At 37.4% G+C, this 18,756-nt stretch overlaps 1 long non-coding RNA gene and 1 other non-coding gene across 27 annotated transcripts in view; both read right to left on the bottom strand.

Annotated features, from left to right (window-relative positions):
- The window catches only part of LOC140500898 (uncharacterized), a 520,520-nt gene that overhangs the window by 376,658 nt on the left and 125,106 nt on the right, over nt 1–18,756 (bottom strand). The gene's annotated exons all lie outside the window — the stretch shown is intronic.
- LOC140502959 (U6 spliceosomal RNA) lies at nt 501–609 on the bottom strand. Its single transcript, XR_011966676.1, has one exon. It is a non-coding gene; the product is annotated as a U6 spliceosomal RNA (small nuclear RNA).

The following is an 18,756-nucleotide window of genomic DNA, read 5'->3' as shown; positions in this document are numbered from 1 at the left end:
ACAGACACTGGTTGTAAAAATTCTTTCACAATTTTCTGTTTTGCTCCTAATGTTGGTTGCATTGGCTCTGCTTGTAAAAAAAAAACTTTTGAATTTAATGTAATCAGAATTATTCATTTTGCATTTTATAATGTTCTCTATCTCTTGTTTGGTCATAAATTCTTCTGTTCTCCATAAATCTGATAGGTAAGCTATTCCTTGCTCTCCCAGTTTGCTTATAGTATAATCGTGTGCCCATTTTGACTTTATTTTGGTATACAATGTAAGATGTTGATCTATGCCAAGTTTCTGCCATACTATTTTCTAGTTTTCCCAGCAGTTTTTGTCAAGTAGTGAGTTCTTATTCCAGAAGCTGGGGTCTTTTGGTTTATCAAACAGTGGATTACTATAATCATTGACTGCTGTGTCTTGTGTACCTAACCTATTCCACTTATCCACCCTCTTTCTTAGCCAGTACTAAGTAGTGTTGATGACTGTTGCTTTATAATACGTAAATATATATATATATAGAATGCTTCACGAATTTGCATGTCATCCTTGCGCAGGGACCATGCTAATCTTCTCTGCATTATTCCAATTTTTTAGTATATGTGGTGCCAAAGCAAGCATGGCAATATATTATTAATTCAACAAATGTCTAAAGTGAATTTCAATAAAATCATCTCCTATTGATTTACACTGAGAACAAAAATATGGTAGATCTTCCTCCTTTTTTTTTAACTTTTAAATAGCAGTGACAGCTATTTTCTTAGAAATGTGTACCTTGCCTCCCTCAAGTAATTTGCAAATACTTAAAATGCACCAGCAAGTTCTTATTTTAAAAAAAGTAATCTGGATTTATTATTTTACCAATCAGAAGGGTTTCTTGATCAATCTAATGAGCTCTGTAGTCAGTTTATTTGGCTTACACAGTCTGAGTCTTTGAAGTCAGGAAAACATGTCCTTGTAGAGAGTGTGGACATGCCCATTTGATGCCTTGTTTGAGTTTCATAGACTGGGACTTCCTCCAAGGGAACCAGCTAAGATTCTGGGAAGGATTGACATGAGTTAGGGAAGCCATCCTCTCTCCAAGGGCCTATGAAAATAAGGTGACAGAAGTATTCAACCACTTCATACATCTTGATTCACTTTTTCTCTCTTCAGGGGACAAAAAAGGGCATATCAGAACATACCTATATGCTGTGTTTGGGTGAAGGCTGTACCTAAACACAGTTCTATCCCCATTAAGTCAAATCAATAAGCATGTACCAGGCATTATGCTAAGTGCTAGGGACACAAAGAAAGGCAAAAAATATTATACCCCAAGGAAAAGTAATGGCTGCCTTTGAGCAGGAAGATATGAGAATTAAAACATGTTTACTCACAGCTTTTTGAACATATATCCGAGATCAGAAATCTGAGAATGGACTTCTCAAACCTAAGAAATGGAAGCAGCTGGAGTAATAAGAATATAGTCGTAGAAGCCAACTCGCTTGCTTACTAGACCCAAGACAGGCACTCAAGGATAATATTCCTTAATCTCAGCCTCCCCTGTAAAAGGGGGATTTTTATTTCTTAGGCAGTGTGATCCCCAAATCTACATGTCACAAAAGAAAGAGGATTTGTTGGGCAGTTCCTGCCTTGTGGAGCTGCTTTCTGGATAATTCCAAAACCCAAGACTCACAAACTCCAGCCTTATAGCCAGAGAATTTGGGTTTCCTCAGTAATATGATCCTACAATCTTGCTTTCTCACCTGGTAAGAGAGAATTCTTGGGCAAGGAGATTCAGAGCATCCCATTTGGAGAAAGAAAAGGATTGACCACATGACCTTGTGCTGTAGCCAGAAGAGCAGTAAGGATTAGTCACTTTACCGGCAAGCAAATGACTGAGACCTTACTACTATCACCCTATCACCACCTTTTTCTTACTCTCTCTCATACACGTACACATACACACACATACACACACACACATACACACACACACACACACTTTGCAGTGAATTGTTCAAATAGCATAGATCCAACAGGAAGGGGATTACCCAATCCAGCAGCTCCAGAGTCCATTTGCTTCCCGTGGGAAGTTCAAATCACATGAGTACTGAGTCTAAGAGGATGTGCGGATGTGTGTTGGACCCTTTAGAAGAATTAGAGATATGCCAAAACACTGACCATAATTCCACATTCAATTCTTGTTAAAAAAATACAAACAGTGCTTCATATGATTTTGATTTCTGTATCTGGGCTAAGGGGAGTCTTTTCTATCTTCTGCATTTTCAGGTAGAGTGAAACAGAGGCTATCTTAACATGATACTCTGGTTACCTTGAACAACAATCTGTGGAAATCTAGACAGGGGCTGAACCTAAGCTATATTTAGAGATGTTGCAAGAGTAAATTCTGGTAGAGGCAATAAGCCAAAGAGATTGGATCTGGTCCATGAGCAGAGCAGATTGCGGGGCCCTGGACCACAGTTTATACAAATAATCTTTTTTGTAAAGTGAGAGTACTGGATGTGGAGTCAAAGGACTTGGGTTTGAATCACAGTCCACAGTTTAAATTTGGGCAAGTCATTTTGCTTTCTTGATCTCAGTTTCCTAATCTGTAAAATGATGAGGTAGAATGGATGATCTCTAAGTTCTTTTCATGCTCAGCAACTTATGAATAATCAACTCTTGCCACCTGGTAAGACTTAATAAACACTTTATCTATGTATCTAATTTTTAACTGAGCTATTTTGTGACTTCAGATTTTCATATCTATGTTTCTTAATTCATTCAATAATTATGAAACAACTGTAGTAAGCTCAGCACTACGATGGTTATTAAAAAAAATGGTAAAGTCATTTCTGTCTCCAAAGTTCTGGTCTGCTTGAGTTGTTTTTAGAAGCAGGCACACTATAGTTGTCTTACTAATTTAATTTGTGTCCATGGTTTTCCTTTTCAGAGAAAAGGAGGGATTTAATTACCTTTTTATACAAAAAAGAAACAGACTCCCAAACTAAATAGCTAAATTCTTACATGGCCCAAGATAGAAGAAGGTTAAAAGCATAACAAAGTGAGTGAACCAATTAAAAAAGAGACAGAGTTCATCAGTTACTGACTGACATCTTGCCTACCCAATCACAAGAATGAGCTAACAGGCTTCCTCCCACTCCTTTCCCCCTATACTGCTCCAAAAGAAAGAAATTACAGATCAGCATAACCCCTCGGATACTATCTGCCACTTTGTAAAAATGGCTATAATTTGTCCACTTTTTAACTTATCCTTTCATTTTCATTTTACTTATATTAGTTCCAAAAAGATCAGCATTACAAAGTCACTTCAAGTGAATATATAGAGGTTAGCAAACATGCCCAGGCACTCACATATCAATTTGATAGGCTTATGGTTATTCAAATGTAGAACACATTTAATAACAATAGATAGGAATGAATTTATACATGCAAAACTCAATCTCTGGTTACGCTTCTAGAGGCAAAGAAAATCTAAGACCTGAGTAGTTATTTAGTGAATTTCCCTAGTGTGTACTACCATCTTCCTTGAGCCTATTGTATATATTAACTAAGCATCACCATCAAATTCTCGGAGGCTCACAATAAGAATGTTCATACCCAAAGGAGCATAGCCCAGAAGGGCAGAGAGAGGAAGGAGCCCTTGAAAAGTTTGCTTTTGGGCTCAGAACAACATAGGGAATCAAAAGACACACTTTGGGTGGATATGAACAAAACCCACTCACTGCCAAAATTTTCAGGCTTTTTGTCATTAAAGGCATCTTATTTTTTTTATGGTACCTTTTAAAATCTTTTTTATACAATACCATTTGAGTCTCAGAACAATTTAGCAAGGTAGGTATTTAGGTCAATGAATGGATGGAAGAGATCTTACAGATCATATAATGCAGTCTTCTTATTTTATTGACCAGAAAACTTGTTCAAGGTCACAAAGTCACAAAGAGTTAAGAACCAAACACAAATCCTCTAAATACAATATTCTTTTTTCTTTATTAAAAAACATTTGTCTCTCTCCTTTTTACTCTCCATTTCAACAACAACAAAGCAAAAGTAAAGCTGCATAATATATATGCATGGTCAGGTAAATTCTCTCATTTGCCATATCCAAAAATATATCACTCATTCCATAAGTCCATTGCCTGTCTTTCAGAGGATGGGCAGTAAGCACATCTTCAATCCTCAGCAATCATGGCTTATTAGAGTTCAGTCTTTCAAAGTTATTGTTTCTAATGTTGCCATTATATAAATTTTCCATGTGGCTCTAGTCACTTCACTCTGCATTAGGTTCATTTAGATATTCTAAGTTTATTTCAGAACTGTCAATTTCATCATTTCTTATGGGACAGCAATATTCCATTACATTCATATACCATAATTTGTTTAGCCACATTAATCCCAATTTTTTTTTTCCAATCTGCTATGCTACTACTCAGTTATTTCCATTTGACTAATGAGGAAATTGAGAAATTTAGTTTCCCCAAATCATAAAGCAGGTCAGCTGCAAAACTGGGAGTAAAACCCAGACATCTTGGCTTCCACTTCACTGCTCTTTTGAACTATGAAGCTATTTATATAGGGCCTCTTCTGAAAGTCTCAAATGTCCCTCTTAGAAATGTAAAGACCAGAGCTAAGCAAAAACAAAATGTTTATATGCAAATCTGAAGTTCAAAGAAAATATCTTACGCTAATCAGTGCCTCTCAAGTATAAACGGCAAGTTGATTTAAAACCCAAGTATTTGGGTAAGGCTACTGCAGGCTACTGGCAAGGCATTCCCAAAAATGAATTCACAAGGAAAAGTAACACCCTTTATAAAAATATATTAAATTCCAATAAGAAATGTCTGAGTATATATAGTTGGTTGGCTTTTCCTGTGGAATGCTTCTGCCCATGAAGGTGAAATAAAGGGCAGTGCCTCGAAGTTAACTTTTCATAACTTTCCTTTGGCATTGAGCTGTCAAGTTATTTCCTTACCCTTTTAGGAACATGGTAGGACCCCAGGACTGCCAGCGAAAGATTAAGTGTACAGATACATGTGCACATACACACTCACACACCCATGTGCACACGCACATGCGCACACATGCACACACACACATGCATACCCCCTTCCTTCACTCATCCTGGAAGATCTCTCCACCCTGCTGTCCTACTTGTAACTGTTGACTTCCCTCCGGAACCTTCATTTTCAGGAAGTGCTCAGGTCAACCATGCTGGCCCCATTCCTGACTCTCTGGTTTTCTCCTCCCCACCTAGCACCCAATATGGCTCCACTACCTTGACCCTCTACTGCAATTGTTGAGTGTCTCCTGAAAACGAGAAAGTACCCCTGTCAGCCATTCTCACTCTAAACCCGGTTTTTAATCATGAATCCCTGTACTACTTCTTCACCTCTTCAATCCTCTCCCCAGCCCCCATTCCTTTTCAGCTCCATTTTATGTGTTGTCCTCTCCATTAGACTGTAAACTTCTTAACAGTATTTATTACTCTATTTGCTAGTATTTGTATTGTGCTTAGCAGAGTGCCTAGAACATAGTATTTGCTTAATAAATGATTGTTATTATTAAGAGAGTAGAGTAGCCCATGGACTACATTTCAATTCATCTCCTACTTTCTACCTCAAATCACGTCAACATTGCTTCCCACTCTCTCCGATTTTGCCCCAGTCTTGGAAGATGTGGCTTTTCTTGCAATATGTAACCTCTCTTCTTGGTTCTTCAATTTCATTTCTTCCTATCACCACTGTGAGCTCATCTTTTGACCGCCATTTCTCTAATTAAACCTATTTTTCAGTCTTTCCACTGACTTCTTTACTATGGCTTACAAGCAGGCCCAGAGCAACTCTGTCATTTAAAAAATAAAGTCCAAACTCACCAACAGCCCAATGGATGGTTCCAAAAGCACCTTCCATTTCAATTTTTTCAAAACAGAACTCATTCTCTTTTCTCCAAAGTCCTCCTCCTCTTCCTAACTTCCCTAATTCTTATGGGGGTACCACATTCTTCTGGTAATCAAAGTCCACAAATTGGACTCTGTTTCTTCACCTCTCATGTATAATCAGTTGCCAAGTCATGTCAATTATATTTAAATATATTTCACATCCATTCCCATCTCTCCACTAAAACAGACACCTCCGTGGTTCAGGATCTCTCACCAGGAATGCAACAACTTCCTAAACTGGTCTCTCCTCAAGACTCTCCCCTCTCAAACCATCCTCTCCGTAGCTGACAAAATGACATTCCTAAAGCAAATTCTGACCATGTTACTTCCTGGCTCATGGACCTCCTGTGACTTTCTCTTGCTTTTGAGATAAAGCACAAACTTCTCAGTTTGGTTTTTAAAGTCTTCGCACTCTGACTCTAATTTACCTTTCCAGGCATATTGCATAGTAATACTCTTATGATCCCACCAGACTGGCCTATACCAAACCTGATGTTCCATCTCTCCATCCCAGGCCTAGAATTTACTTGCTTCGCAAATCTGATAGATGGAATCTCTGACTTCCTTCCTTAGCAGGGATGAGACCTACTGAATTTCTTTTCTGATCTCTCCCATTCAGAAGTGCTCTTACCCCAGAAGTTACTTTGTGTCTACTTTGTGCATATTTTGCATTTAATTTTCTGTGTATATATGATTCCCCCTCTCCAACAGAATGCAAACTTCTAGAAATCAAGGACTTGGGGGTGGTGTTTTGGGTTTCTTTCTTTGTATCTCAGTACTTAGCCAAGGATGTAGTCTTTAGTTGAATTTTGAACAGAAGAAAAAAAAATCCTACTCATTAAAAAAAAAAAAACTTAAGAGAAGATGCAAATTAAGAAGAAAAGCCACAGGTAGGTCCATAATGATATGTGGTTCATTGACTTGCTTTCTGGTCACCTCTTCACCATGCCACTTGCATTCTGAGACTTCCCTGTGACACCAAGCTTTGATCGATGAACCTTCATCTTTTTCAGTCATATTTCAGCCAGAATCAATCATATTTCCAAACCACACACCTACATTCCATCTCTTCTTAATGTACTGCTGCCCCCATGAAAGCGTAAGCTGCTCCTTGAGGTCAGGAGCTAACTTTCTTACTTGTCTTTGTATCCACAATGCTTACTAGAGTTCCTACCATATAGTAAGCTCTTCACAAATACTTTATCTAGCATTTATTCATTAATCCATTCCTAAAACATTTACTGAACATCTATGTCATGGCTAGGATCATTCTGGGCACTTCATAGATAAATGTTTGCTTAAGAAAATAAAAAATAAAGCAGCAAGTCCTGAAATGAAGTCCTTGCTTAAGAAAAATTAAGATGGCAGAGTAAAGAAATAAGTTCCCAAGGCTTCTTAAGGTGACAGTTATTTAAGGCAAATCATAACCCCAAAGATACAGTTAATGACCAGAAAAGGCACCAAAATGTTTTACTAATGTTGAATATATCTTTTGACAATACCATGCTTGCCTTGAGGTGTCATAAGAATATGAGATAACATTTGTAAAGTGATTGCTTAGTACAGTATAGCACATAGTAGGCACTATATAAATGCTTATCCCCTTCCCACCCCCTCTTCATATTCTAAAATAGCAAGTAAAAGAAATCATTCAAAGATCTAAAATTCTTCCAGGATTACTTTATAATGCAGATGAAACGGAACTCCCTTTGAATTGGATAATCAATCCAAATCCTAGATTTCCAATGGAATTCCTGGGATAGTGTTTTTGCAAAGGAGAAATGTTATAAGACCATAAATTTAGAGATGGAAGAGATCTTAGAGATCATCTGACCCACCATACTTATTATACAGATGATGAAACTGAGGCCCAGGGCATCAAAGTGATTTTTCAGAGATCAGAAAGGTGGTGAATGGGAGACCTATAATTACAATATGGATTCTCTGATTCCAAATCCAGCATTCTTGACACCAGTACCACAACGTTTCAGAGTTTTCTTAGTGTCTTACATCAATGTTTTTTAAAGAAAAAGTCCCCCCACAACTCCTAATATTAACAAATAAATCACTTCTTAAAATTTTTCCTATATAAGACTTAATGCACATAGTGGAATAAGTCATAATATCTATAAAGCCCTTAGCACAGTGTCAGGAACATAGTAGGCTCTTAGTAATGCTTGTTCCTTTCCACCCCCATTCTACCCACTCCCATCTCCCTAGCCTACCCATCCCCACTACTGCAGTAAGGTGAGGCTAGTACATTGATTAAACTTCAGAATTATACACTAAAGTAAACTAAAACTAATCTATTATGCACACTAACTAGCACCCATATGGTGAGCCCTTAGGAGAATGGAGGGTCATCAGGATGCTTACGGATGGACAAATAGTCCCAGGTAGGAAATAGAGCCAGAATGGACTTTCCATGTTGATCAGTTGTAGGACTGGGGCAGAGAGTGGCCCCAGAGATTCAATTTAAAGCAAAAAAGTTTTAATGAGATTACTGGTTAAATTAGGTCATAGCATATCATATGATAGTGTGATTTTAGAAGTTTCCCAAATTGCCACCTGCTTATGTGACAATTGAAAAGCGGGTCAACAGTAGGCATCGTCATACTAAAGCCAATTATAATTTAATACCTCAAGGAGTTATAGTTTGTTTGGTTGGGCTTTTTTTTTTATCTATGTATGTACTCTTGCCAATGCCACAGCAACCTGTCTATGCTTTAGTAGATGGCATGCATGAATTACCATGAATGAAAACTTCACAATCCCATGATCAATGTTGTGAACCATTGTCTACACATAACTAGGGTGGAGTGTGATTAATCTAGACAGTTTGTTGCCAGATCCATACTGGAAACTTTCCCAGTTTGGTAACAGGTCTTAGATTTTTCTACTTTACTGTAACCATCTCAAGGACTCAAGATTACCTCTATGCCAATATGAGGCATCAAAGCAGGACTTACGTGGAAGAATTCCAGGTATATTATCCCCAAAATGCAAACGCTGCCTTCTTACTGAAACTTTAAAAAAAATTAGGGAGGTTATAAATAAGGGACACTAGAGCAAGGATTATTTTACTTTTGTAGTTAAATCCCCCAGGACCTAGCACAGTGCCTGGCACACTGAAAGTGCTTAAGAAATGTTTGTTGATTGGGTGGTTGCTGTCAGCTATCAAATTTAGCTACTTCATATTCAAAATTCACGGGTTAAGGATTTTAAGGTAAAAGCATCAGTTAAAAGCATAAACTAACACTAAACAAAGGGAGGAGTTGACAATTAACTAGAGAATTTGGATTACGGAGTGAACTAATCTAGACAATTCAGAACCAAAAGAAAAACTCACAATGAAGCCTCAGTCACAAGCAGTGACTGACTATGTGCAAACCTTTAATGTAAGGGAGAAATAAATTAAAAGGAGATACACTCAAGTTGTACCAATATTCCAAATCACATTTCTGCAGTCATGCCACAAACAAGCTTTGTTTGATAACTCTCGCTGTGTCTTAGGTGAAGCAGCATTATGACTGGTGTGCAGCTAGAATTACAGAATCGGTGGCAGCAGTCTCAAAACAGAACTTGAACAATCCATAATCTTGACTGTCAAAGCAAAGCCAAATAAATTTCAGTTAGGTTAATCCCATTAAGATCTAACATTGTTATCCACTTTAAGTGAAAATACATTTAATTAAAACAGAGGAATGAAGAAATGCTATCCTTGTGCCATTCCACTATCTGTTTCTTCAGCACCATGAACCTGATGTGACTATGGAGAATAATATGGTTTGACTTTGGCCTTTTTCTTTCTACTCACTACTTTTCTTTCTTCTTTTTACCCCTCTCCATCACACTTCCTTATTAAATTATACAGTGCCCTTTTTTCTGGGAAAGAACTCATAAGGGGAGTTTAGGATCTCAGGAAGTAAAGAACAGTAACCATTTTCTGCATTAATACTGCATTTAGAGAGATATATTTTAATGCAAATTCAGCCCTTTGCAAAATATAGTCCACAGGATATTTGTAGTCAGGAAAGTAAATTTGCTGTATGGAACTGAATGAGTCACCTATCTGACTTGGCCTCAGTCACCACCGCTTTCTCTTATCACGATGAATAAATGATAAATAGGCAAAATGTTGTTAAGGATAGATGTTGGAAGGAAGGATTGTTGCTTTAAACTTGGGAGTCTGAAGGAATGGGAAACCAATAAATTATTTTACGTGGGGGGAACAAAGTGTCAGGGAAGTCTTGGGCAAAGCAGAGGACTTAGTTATTGGGAGGTTATTTATAAGCATTGTTTTGGGGAGGTTTTTTTTGAGATAATTGTGATTCTACTTTGTTCACAGACGCTATAGGAGGCAAGCAATAGTTTATAGCCTGCTATCAGGACTTGGTAAACTGGGAGAACCTTATGGAGCCCTTTGTTGCTATAATCAGAAAAAAAGAAGGTAAAAAACTCATGGAGGATTCTTGTTTTAACTACAATAAAGTCTTAAGATGCAGATTGTAGAGTTAGGCATTCCAGGAAAATATTGTGGTATCTCAGGTGTTATTTGTTCTGCCCTGGCCCTGGGCCCCAAGGGATGATTAGGTTGCATGTTGTTAATGATTTAAAATGAGTACAGAGTCTTCAGTTATTGAAACCCCATAATGGGATGGGCTAAATATACCAAAGCCCTCTTTTGGGAGAATCTTATATAGCCAATATCAAGAAAAGAGGGTAGCTCTTTGATTTTAACAAACTACTTATTTCTGTATAAGCTATTGTTGTTATTGATCTGGGTATCTTTCAATGAGTAAGAACCCTGAGAACTGTACCATTATATGCTTGCTGAATATTTGTTCATCTACCTTTGCACAGCATGTGTTTATATTTAGTAATTTCAATATTAATTGTCTCATTGATTCAGTCTCTCCAGATCTGCAACTTGCATTTGGGTCTAGTACACATCTCACCTAAGATGTGATTAGAGCACAAAAATATTAAGGAACAATAACTAAGGTGCAGCCACAAAATGCTTTGTCCCAGGGCATAGACATCCAGAAGAGCATATTTACTCCCCTTCTGCAGTATGGAGTTAACCATCCCCACACCTTGGAGAGACTGTTGGATCCTTTTATGGTCATCTTCTGACCTATTCTGCACTATAGGATTGTGCTTCCTCATATGATTCCATCCTTAGGGTCCTGGCATTATGGCATCCCCTCTCTCAAAGGTCTCTCTTCCAGCTACAGCCAGCTAGAGAGCACAGATCAGTCTTTCTGAGGAACAGGCCACCTCATCTGCTATTACAACTGTCACTGTGGTTGGAACTCCTCTTTACCCTCACTTTCTTTTACCCTAATATTTTTTGTACTGAACCCCTCCACCACTGATCTCTAATGGCACTATTGGTCCAACTCATGACTCTTTCTCAATTAAAAGAATTCAGCTACAGCTCAAGAATTAACAAAAATAACTATGATACTGGCAGATATAAATCATTTAAACACTAAAGCAAGAAATGTCCGGGAAAAATAAATTTAAATAAATTCAATGTCCACCTGCCACCCAATGGACTAACTCAAACCCCATGACCCAATAGCTGCCCATCCAATTACATGTCATAATCTGGCCAACAGAAATTTTCAGTAATTTCATTTTTTAAAATTATATGGATTTTTAGGCTGTTCTCTTTTGAGTGGTTATGTATCTAACTAAAGAGGCTCAGCGGCATTCTGGGACTTGATAACAATCAACGCAATGGTATCTACAAATAGAAACATCTTGAGGACTGCAACATCTAGTGAGAATCCTTTCATTCTGAATATGTTTAGTACATCCTAAAGGAAATGGTGAACAATCCCAGAGGGCATATGTCTCCTTATTTTATGTCTCTCTTAATATTAACAAATAAGAGGACTACTGAATAAAGTTATCTCTGTGGTTCTAATCAAAGACTGTTGTAATGAACAGTAAACTGGTCTTCAAATTGAAAAGAAAGAAGACAGTGGTATAGATGGTCTGCTGGAAACTACAGAGAGTTTCTAAAGCTACCAAGCTGCTCCCTGACATAAAAACCTATCTCTTAAATATGAATAGTGTAAGGAATCATGCATATCATAATCTCTAAAGAAATAAGATTGCAGATGACCCAATGGGGAATGTAAAGACATATAGTGTAGACCTAGATAGGCCATAGCATGTATCATACTAATGACAACATGGGTCAAGAAGCACTGTAAAATATATACATTGTAGAGTCTTTATAGAGTTAGGGATAAAAGATGAACAGTTTTAGGGCTATACTAGCACCTACAGATTGTTAGAAGACCAAGAAGGAGGCCTTTTGGACATTAGATGCTCTCCTATGGATAATTTATGGAAGCATATGTACCAGAAGATACAGAATGAGAAGGCGAAGATGGGTTACAATCTACATCACTGGGAGGCATATTTATGAAATTACAGATCCATTGAAACATAGAAATCAGTAAGAATTTTAGTGATTTTAATTACATTTTCTTATAGGATCCTCACAACAACCCTGTGGAGCAAAACAAATAGATATTATTACTAACACTTTTGCTGTTGCTGTTCATTCATTCCAAATGTGTACAACTCCTCCTGACTTCTTTTAGGGTTTTCTTGGCAAATATACTGAAGTGGTTTGCCATTTCCTTCTCCAGATCATTTTATAGTGAAGAAATTGAAGTAAACAGGGTTAAGTGACTTGCCAAGGTGATATAGCTAGTAAATGTCTGAGGTCAGATTTGAACTCACAAAGAGGAATCTTCCTGATTTCAGAGCCAACACGCTATCCATTGTACCATCTAGCTGCCCTATTACTAACCTTAACATCAGCATTTTACAGATAAGGAAATCGGGGTTCAGAGCCATTAAAGTACTTTCATTTTCCACCAGCTGCATTCGTTGGACTTGATGTCCCCCATTATTAAACTTCCAGGAAACTACTTCACCAGGAAATTCATCATTCTGGGAAACTGTATCATCATCTTTCTTCATCCATCTTCATTTCCTAGTACCCTCTGCCCCTCTAACTGGGTGCAGCAAAGAGCTCCTTCCAATGCCAGAATTTAAAGAAAACTCACAGACCCAACAACTCTTTATTTCCTACCAACTACAGTTCTTGGATTGGGCTCCATCATGTCCCTCTCCCCCACAACTGGGTATTTTCTTATCCCCTCCCGTTCTTTCAGCTTTCTTTTGTGTGTTGCTGTCCCCTTTAGAATATAAACTTCTTGAGGGCAGAGATTATCTTTTTCATTAATTCGTATCTCCAGGGTTTAGCACAGTGCTTGGCACATCATAGGTGCTCGATAGATATTTATGGACTGACTAAATGACTGACTTGGCTAAGGCCAAGTTTTCTGACTTTTAGTCACAGAGTAAGGTAGGTGGTACAGCAGATAGAACTCTCAACTTGGAGTCAGGAATGCCTGAATTCAAATTCAGGTTCAGACAGTGAGCCAATAAAAGGGCAGAAAGATGAATAAGGGATACATAGTCCCTGCCCTCAAAGGCCTTACAATTTAAGAGACAGAAAACCAGAACTGTCATTTATGTTAATATCTGTACCAGAAATTATTAGCAAAATCAGAGCACTGTATTCAACATGAAGAAAGCACCAGACCCTGACTTGCTGCAAAATCTGTGGTCAAGAAGGAAGTTTATGACAACAGAGCACTACTGCTAGTCTAGAAATTGAAAATTAGAAAAAAACACAGGACGAAACTGAAGCAATCAAGCAAGCAACAAACATTTATTAAGTGCCAACTATTTGCCAGGTAGGTGCTATGTGCTGGGGATACAAAAAGAAGCAGAAAAAAAAAATTGCCTGCTCTCAGGGAGCTCAAAACTGAATGAGGGAGACAACAGGCAAACGAACAGAGAATCAAGGGTATCTAGGTGGCCTCAGTTTCCTGAACTATAAAACAGGGATAATGACTGTACTTACCTCACCAGGTTGTTGTGAGGATCAAATGAGATGTGTACAAAGTGCTTGATAAGTAGTAAGTGCCATATAAATGCTTATTCCCTTCTTCCCCCATCCCACGGTGCTCAGGGATTGAGAGACTTTTAGACAGAGCTACAAATGACCTTTAAGGTTAATCTAATCCAACCATTCATCTATAAAAAGATGTCAAATAGGAGGACCACAGAAGTGATCTATTCAAAGTCACTTAACTAGTTAATGGCAAAGGCACGCCTGAACGCAGCCATCCTTAGGCACAAGTCTATACTCTTTGTACTATATCACACTCTCCTCGCCATCATGCATCATTTGAGTCAACTAATATATGAGTCATCTAATGAATGTGTAGGCAAGAAAAATACCCACACTGTATTACCAAGTATCTTAATAACATGAGCAAATGACATTACTTAGGGGCAAAGATGTGCTAACTGAAACAAACTATTGACTAACTTATTGGCCAAATTATTGGCCAAACGTGAGAATGCAAAAAATAATAATAACCAAATTCTGTGGTAGGATCAGAAAAATGGACATTTATTATTGAATAAGAAAAGATAACTAAAAGGAAGAACAAACAACGTATAGGATTCCACCCATTGATTTCCACTTTATGATTTTTCATCGAAAAGAAGGAAACAAACTTTTATGCTACTATTTTAAAATACTGAACTCTTTATAATTACAGATCCATCTATTAAATTACGTTGTAAATAATATTACAAATTATTAACTGGTCTGTCTATTAAATATGGCACCTATTATATTCCCAACACTATGCTGAAAGCTGAGGCAAAAGGCACAACAGGAACATAAGCCATTGTCTTCTAGAGGAGTACGCTGACAACTTAACCGGGAAGAGACTAACACATACACCAATTAGAAAAGAGTAGAAATGTACTATGTGTAATTAAGTGTTAAGTTGTGTGGCACAGTTTTATAAGTACTGTAGGACTATAGTATCCCAAAATAGAAATACTGCTTAAAAGATGTTATCAATGAGCTACTTAATGAAATGAAAGACTGAGTACCAGAGTGGCTAAAAGGCCAGCCTAGGAGTCAGGAAATCCTGCCTGTGACACAAGCTGACTATATTACCATGGGCAAGTTATTTAACCTCGCAGTGCCCCCAGGTAACTCTAAGATTATAAATTACAAAGGAATCACTGATAGGCATCTATAGAAGGAATGGCCACACCAGGAATTCCCTAACCTGATGAAATCACAGGTCAGACAAAAAAAAAAAAAAAAAAAAGGAAAAAACCCAAACCCTAAATGAAACACCAGCCCTAGAAAGCATATACTGTTACAGAAATAACTGGGGTGGGAACAGGAGTCTTTAAAGCTGGAAATAGACCCATAAGCTTAGAAAAGAATGAACAAATGGGGTGAAACATGATCCTGCATGGAAAAGACCCAAAGAGAAATCCAGTTATCTCAGAATAGCTCTAGGGAGACTTAATGCAAAAAGTTAGGATCACTATGACTGAGTGAACTAAATAAAGATAAATAGAAACCCAAATGAAACACATCTGAAACTGCTACATTAGTAAGTCCTAAGATATAAAGAAAATGAGCACAGGAAAAAAATAAAATTCCAGAATAAATGAAAGAAATTCTAGCAGAATTTTACAACAGCCAAATATTAGTTGAAGAGGCAAGACAGAGCTACCATTGATTCCAACATTCAAACATTAATCAAGTGTCTAACTGTGCCAGGTGCTGGGCTTGGGAGCCAATGAAAGGGACATAAAGATGAACAAGATATGCATAGTCCCTGCCCTCAAGGGCCTTTCAATTTCATTATTATAGTAAGAAGAGAAAACTTCCAGAGACAGAAAACCAGAACTGTCATTTATGTTAATATCTGTACCAGAAGTTATTAGTAAAATCAGAGCACTGTATTCAGCACCAAGAAAGCACCAGACCCTGACGCTGCCGAATTTGTGGTCGAGAAGGAAGTTCATGACAGCAGAGAACTACTGCTAGTCTGGAGATTGAAAATTAGACAAAAACATATGACAAAACTGAAACAATCAAGCAAACGATAAACACTTCTTAAGTTTGCCAGGCATGTATTAAGTGCTGGGGATACAAAAAGAAGCAAAAATAAAAAGTCTCTGCTCTCAAGGACTTCAAAATCTAGACAACATGCGAACAAATATAGAGAAACAAGGGCATCTACATGGCACAATGGATAGAGCACTGGACTTGGAGTCAGGAAGACTGAATTCAAATCCAACTTCAGACACTAGCTGTGTGACCATGGGCAAATCCACTTAACCTTGTTAGCTTCAGTTTCCTCATCTGTAAAATAAGCTGGAGAAGGAAATGGCAAACCACTCCAGTATCTTTCCCAAGAGAACTCCAAATGGGGTCACAAAGAGTCAAACACAACTGAAAGGAATGCACGATAACAAAACAGAGAAGCAAGCTACAGACAAAATAAATAGGAAATAAAAAGCAGAGGGAAGACAGACACTACAATTAAGAGGGGTTGGGCACAGAGAAGTTATCACCCAGTTAGTTAAAAGTATAGTTGAGTGCAGAGTCCAGATCTGACATCTAGCTCATATGAATTACATTCATTCCATTTGTCAAATGGTCAAGAGGTAGAGTTCATGATCATGACAGATGTAGCCTTTTAATCATGTGACATTAAGAATGTCTTGAAAGTATAAATTAAAAATTCTTCAATACATTCAAATTGTATTTCCAACCTTCAATGGATAAGAAGGTGCTTCTAATTTCTGATTATGGGTCTTCCTAGAAATAAAAAATAAGCAATCACTTAAAAACAGGTGGCAATATTTAGTATCACTGGGAGCTAGCTTGCATTTCAATGTAAAACAGGCATTTTCTAATCACATAAATCATATACTGTAATCATATGAAAATTAGTTTTTTCCTCTCAGCTAGAAACACAGTAACATTCAAAGATGTAAGTCTTAGAGAGCCCTCAGGCTACCTTGTCTTTCACAACATTCTATTTGTAGAGTGATTAAATGTGTGTTGTAAATGGGTTTGGGAAACAGATATATTCGTGTCTATTTTCCTGAAGGATATGTTTAAAAGCTGATTATAATTTGATCAGGTTCTAATAGTCTGGTACCAATTAAGAATAAATAAATCCCTAAATCTATTGATTAATTTTGTCCCATCTTGGAAAATAAAATTGAAGTTTTATTTCTGACACATCCATCATCAGAAAAAAGGGAGAAAATATATGAAATAAAGTAAGTGAGGGAGTTAAATGCTTACCACCACCCTTTTTTTAAATTGGAAAAATAAAAATTTGTTTTCTAGTGAGGTATCTAGTTGTGTGTGTTTTTTTAAATCTGTTTCTACTCAGCGCTAGAATTATATTTATTTTAAAATGAGGTATGCTAACCTTCCCAAGTGAAACACAGATTTACATCTGACAAATGCTCCAAATGTGACCAACCAAGTTCATGCTATTTATTTCTAATGACTTCTGTGATTTTTGGAAAGTATTCTGTTCGTCAACAGAAGAATAAGTTAGAGAAGTCTCAAGAAGCTAGTGTGAGTAAAACCTGTAAGACAATCTCCAATTGCATTTGCCAGAAGCTTCTTCTCTTGGAGTGTAAAAAAACCTTAATAATCCCTGCCAAGAAAATCAGGAATAGGGCCTTGTTTTTCCTTTTTTTTTTCCCCATGAAACATTCAACACTCAATCAACAAATGTATCCTGACAATTCCTTGCTGATTGTACTAAAGAAATGCACAGTTAAAAACTCACCTCATTAGAGAATTGCAGATTCTGAGGACTAAAAGGAAACTTAGGGACCATATTATCTAATACACAACTAACCCAAATCCCTTTAACAGTATCTATAAGAAGTAGACTCTCCAAGGAAAGGAAACTCACTAACTAACAAGGAAGTCCATTCTACTTTGGGAAAGCTTTATTTGTTAGAAAGTATTTCCTTAAATACAACCTAAATCTTCCTGCCTCTTAACTTCCACCAGTGGCTCCTCGTTCTACCCTCTGGAGTCAAACAGAACCAGTCTTTCTTGCTCTTTCACATGATAACTACTGAAAAACTGGAGGACAATTATTATGTCCCCTCTATGTTTCTGCAGCCCAAGCAACCCCATTTCCTTCAACTGATTGCTCCTCATTATGGAATATTTTCCAGTCCTTTCTTCAGTCCTGGTCACATTCTTCTTGATGAACTCTAGCTCTTCAACGTCTTTCCTGAAATGCGGTTCTGAAAATGAAGCACAATACTCTAGCTATGGCCCAATTCAGGCAGAGAGCTGTGGGACTTATGCCTCCCTAGTCCTAGACACAGTGATCCTCTTAACAGAGTATAAAACTCCATTCACGTTTTGGTAACTACTGTTGACTCATACGGTCTTTCTGGTCCCCCTAAACTCCTACATCTTTTTTTTCACTGTAATTGTCGTATAGTTATCCCTTCCACACCACCAGAGATAAGGGTGCAGCACTGCCACAATTTGGAAAATCCACATAAAATTTTTTGACCCTTCCTTCATACCCGAGAAGAAGTCTGAGTTATTATGGTACTAAAAGATAAAATATGTTGATATTATATGACACTATACATATATTTTATGTATTTCTGAGTTTCTAAACTTTTTCTGTGGCAACTGCTGGCCTTAGTGTGTTATCTGCAGCTTCCACACAACTCCCCCCAAATTCCCATTTAAGTTCTTATCTGACCTACAATGTATTGGAACCATGATGGGAAAAGTCACAATGTGAAAGGGATAGCTGCATAGCAATATAGCATCCCAACTTGTATTTATGACTAATATTTTTAACCCAAGTATAGAACCTTACATTTGTCCCTATTAAAGTTTG

The sequence above is a fragment of the Notamacropus eugenii genome, chromosome 4 (genome assembly GCF_028372415.1).
Source record: "Notamacropus eugenii isolate mMacEug1 chromosome 4, mMacEug1.pri_v2, whole genome shotgun sequence".
Classification (NCBI taxonomy): Eukaryota; Metazoa; Chordata; class Mammalia; order Diprotodontia; family Macropodidae; genus Notamacropus; species Notamacropus eugenii.
This window is presented reverse-complemented; position numbering and strand designations above follow the sequence as displayed.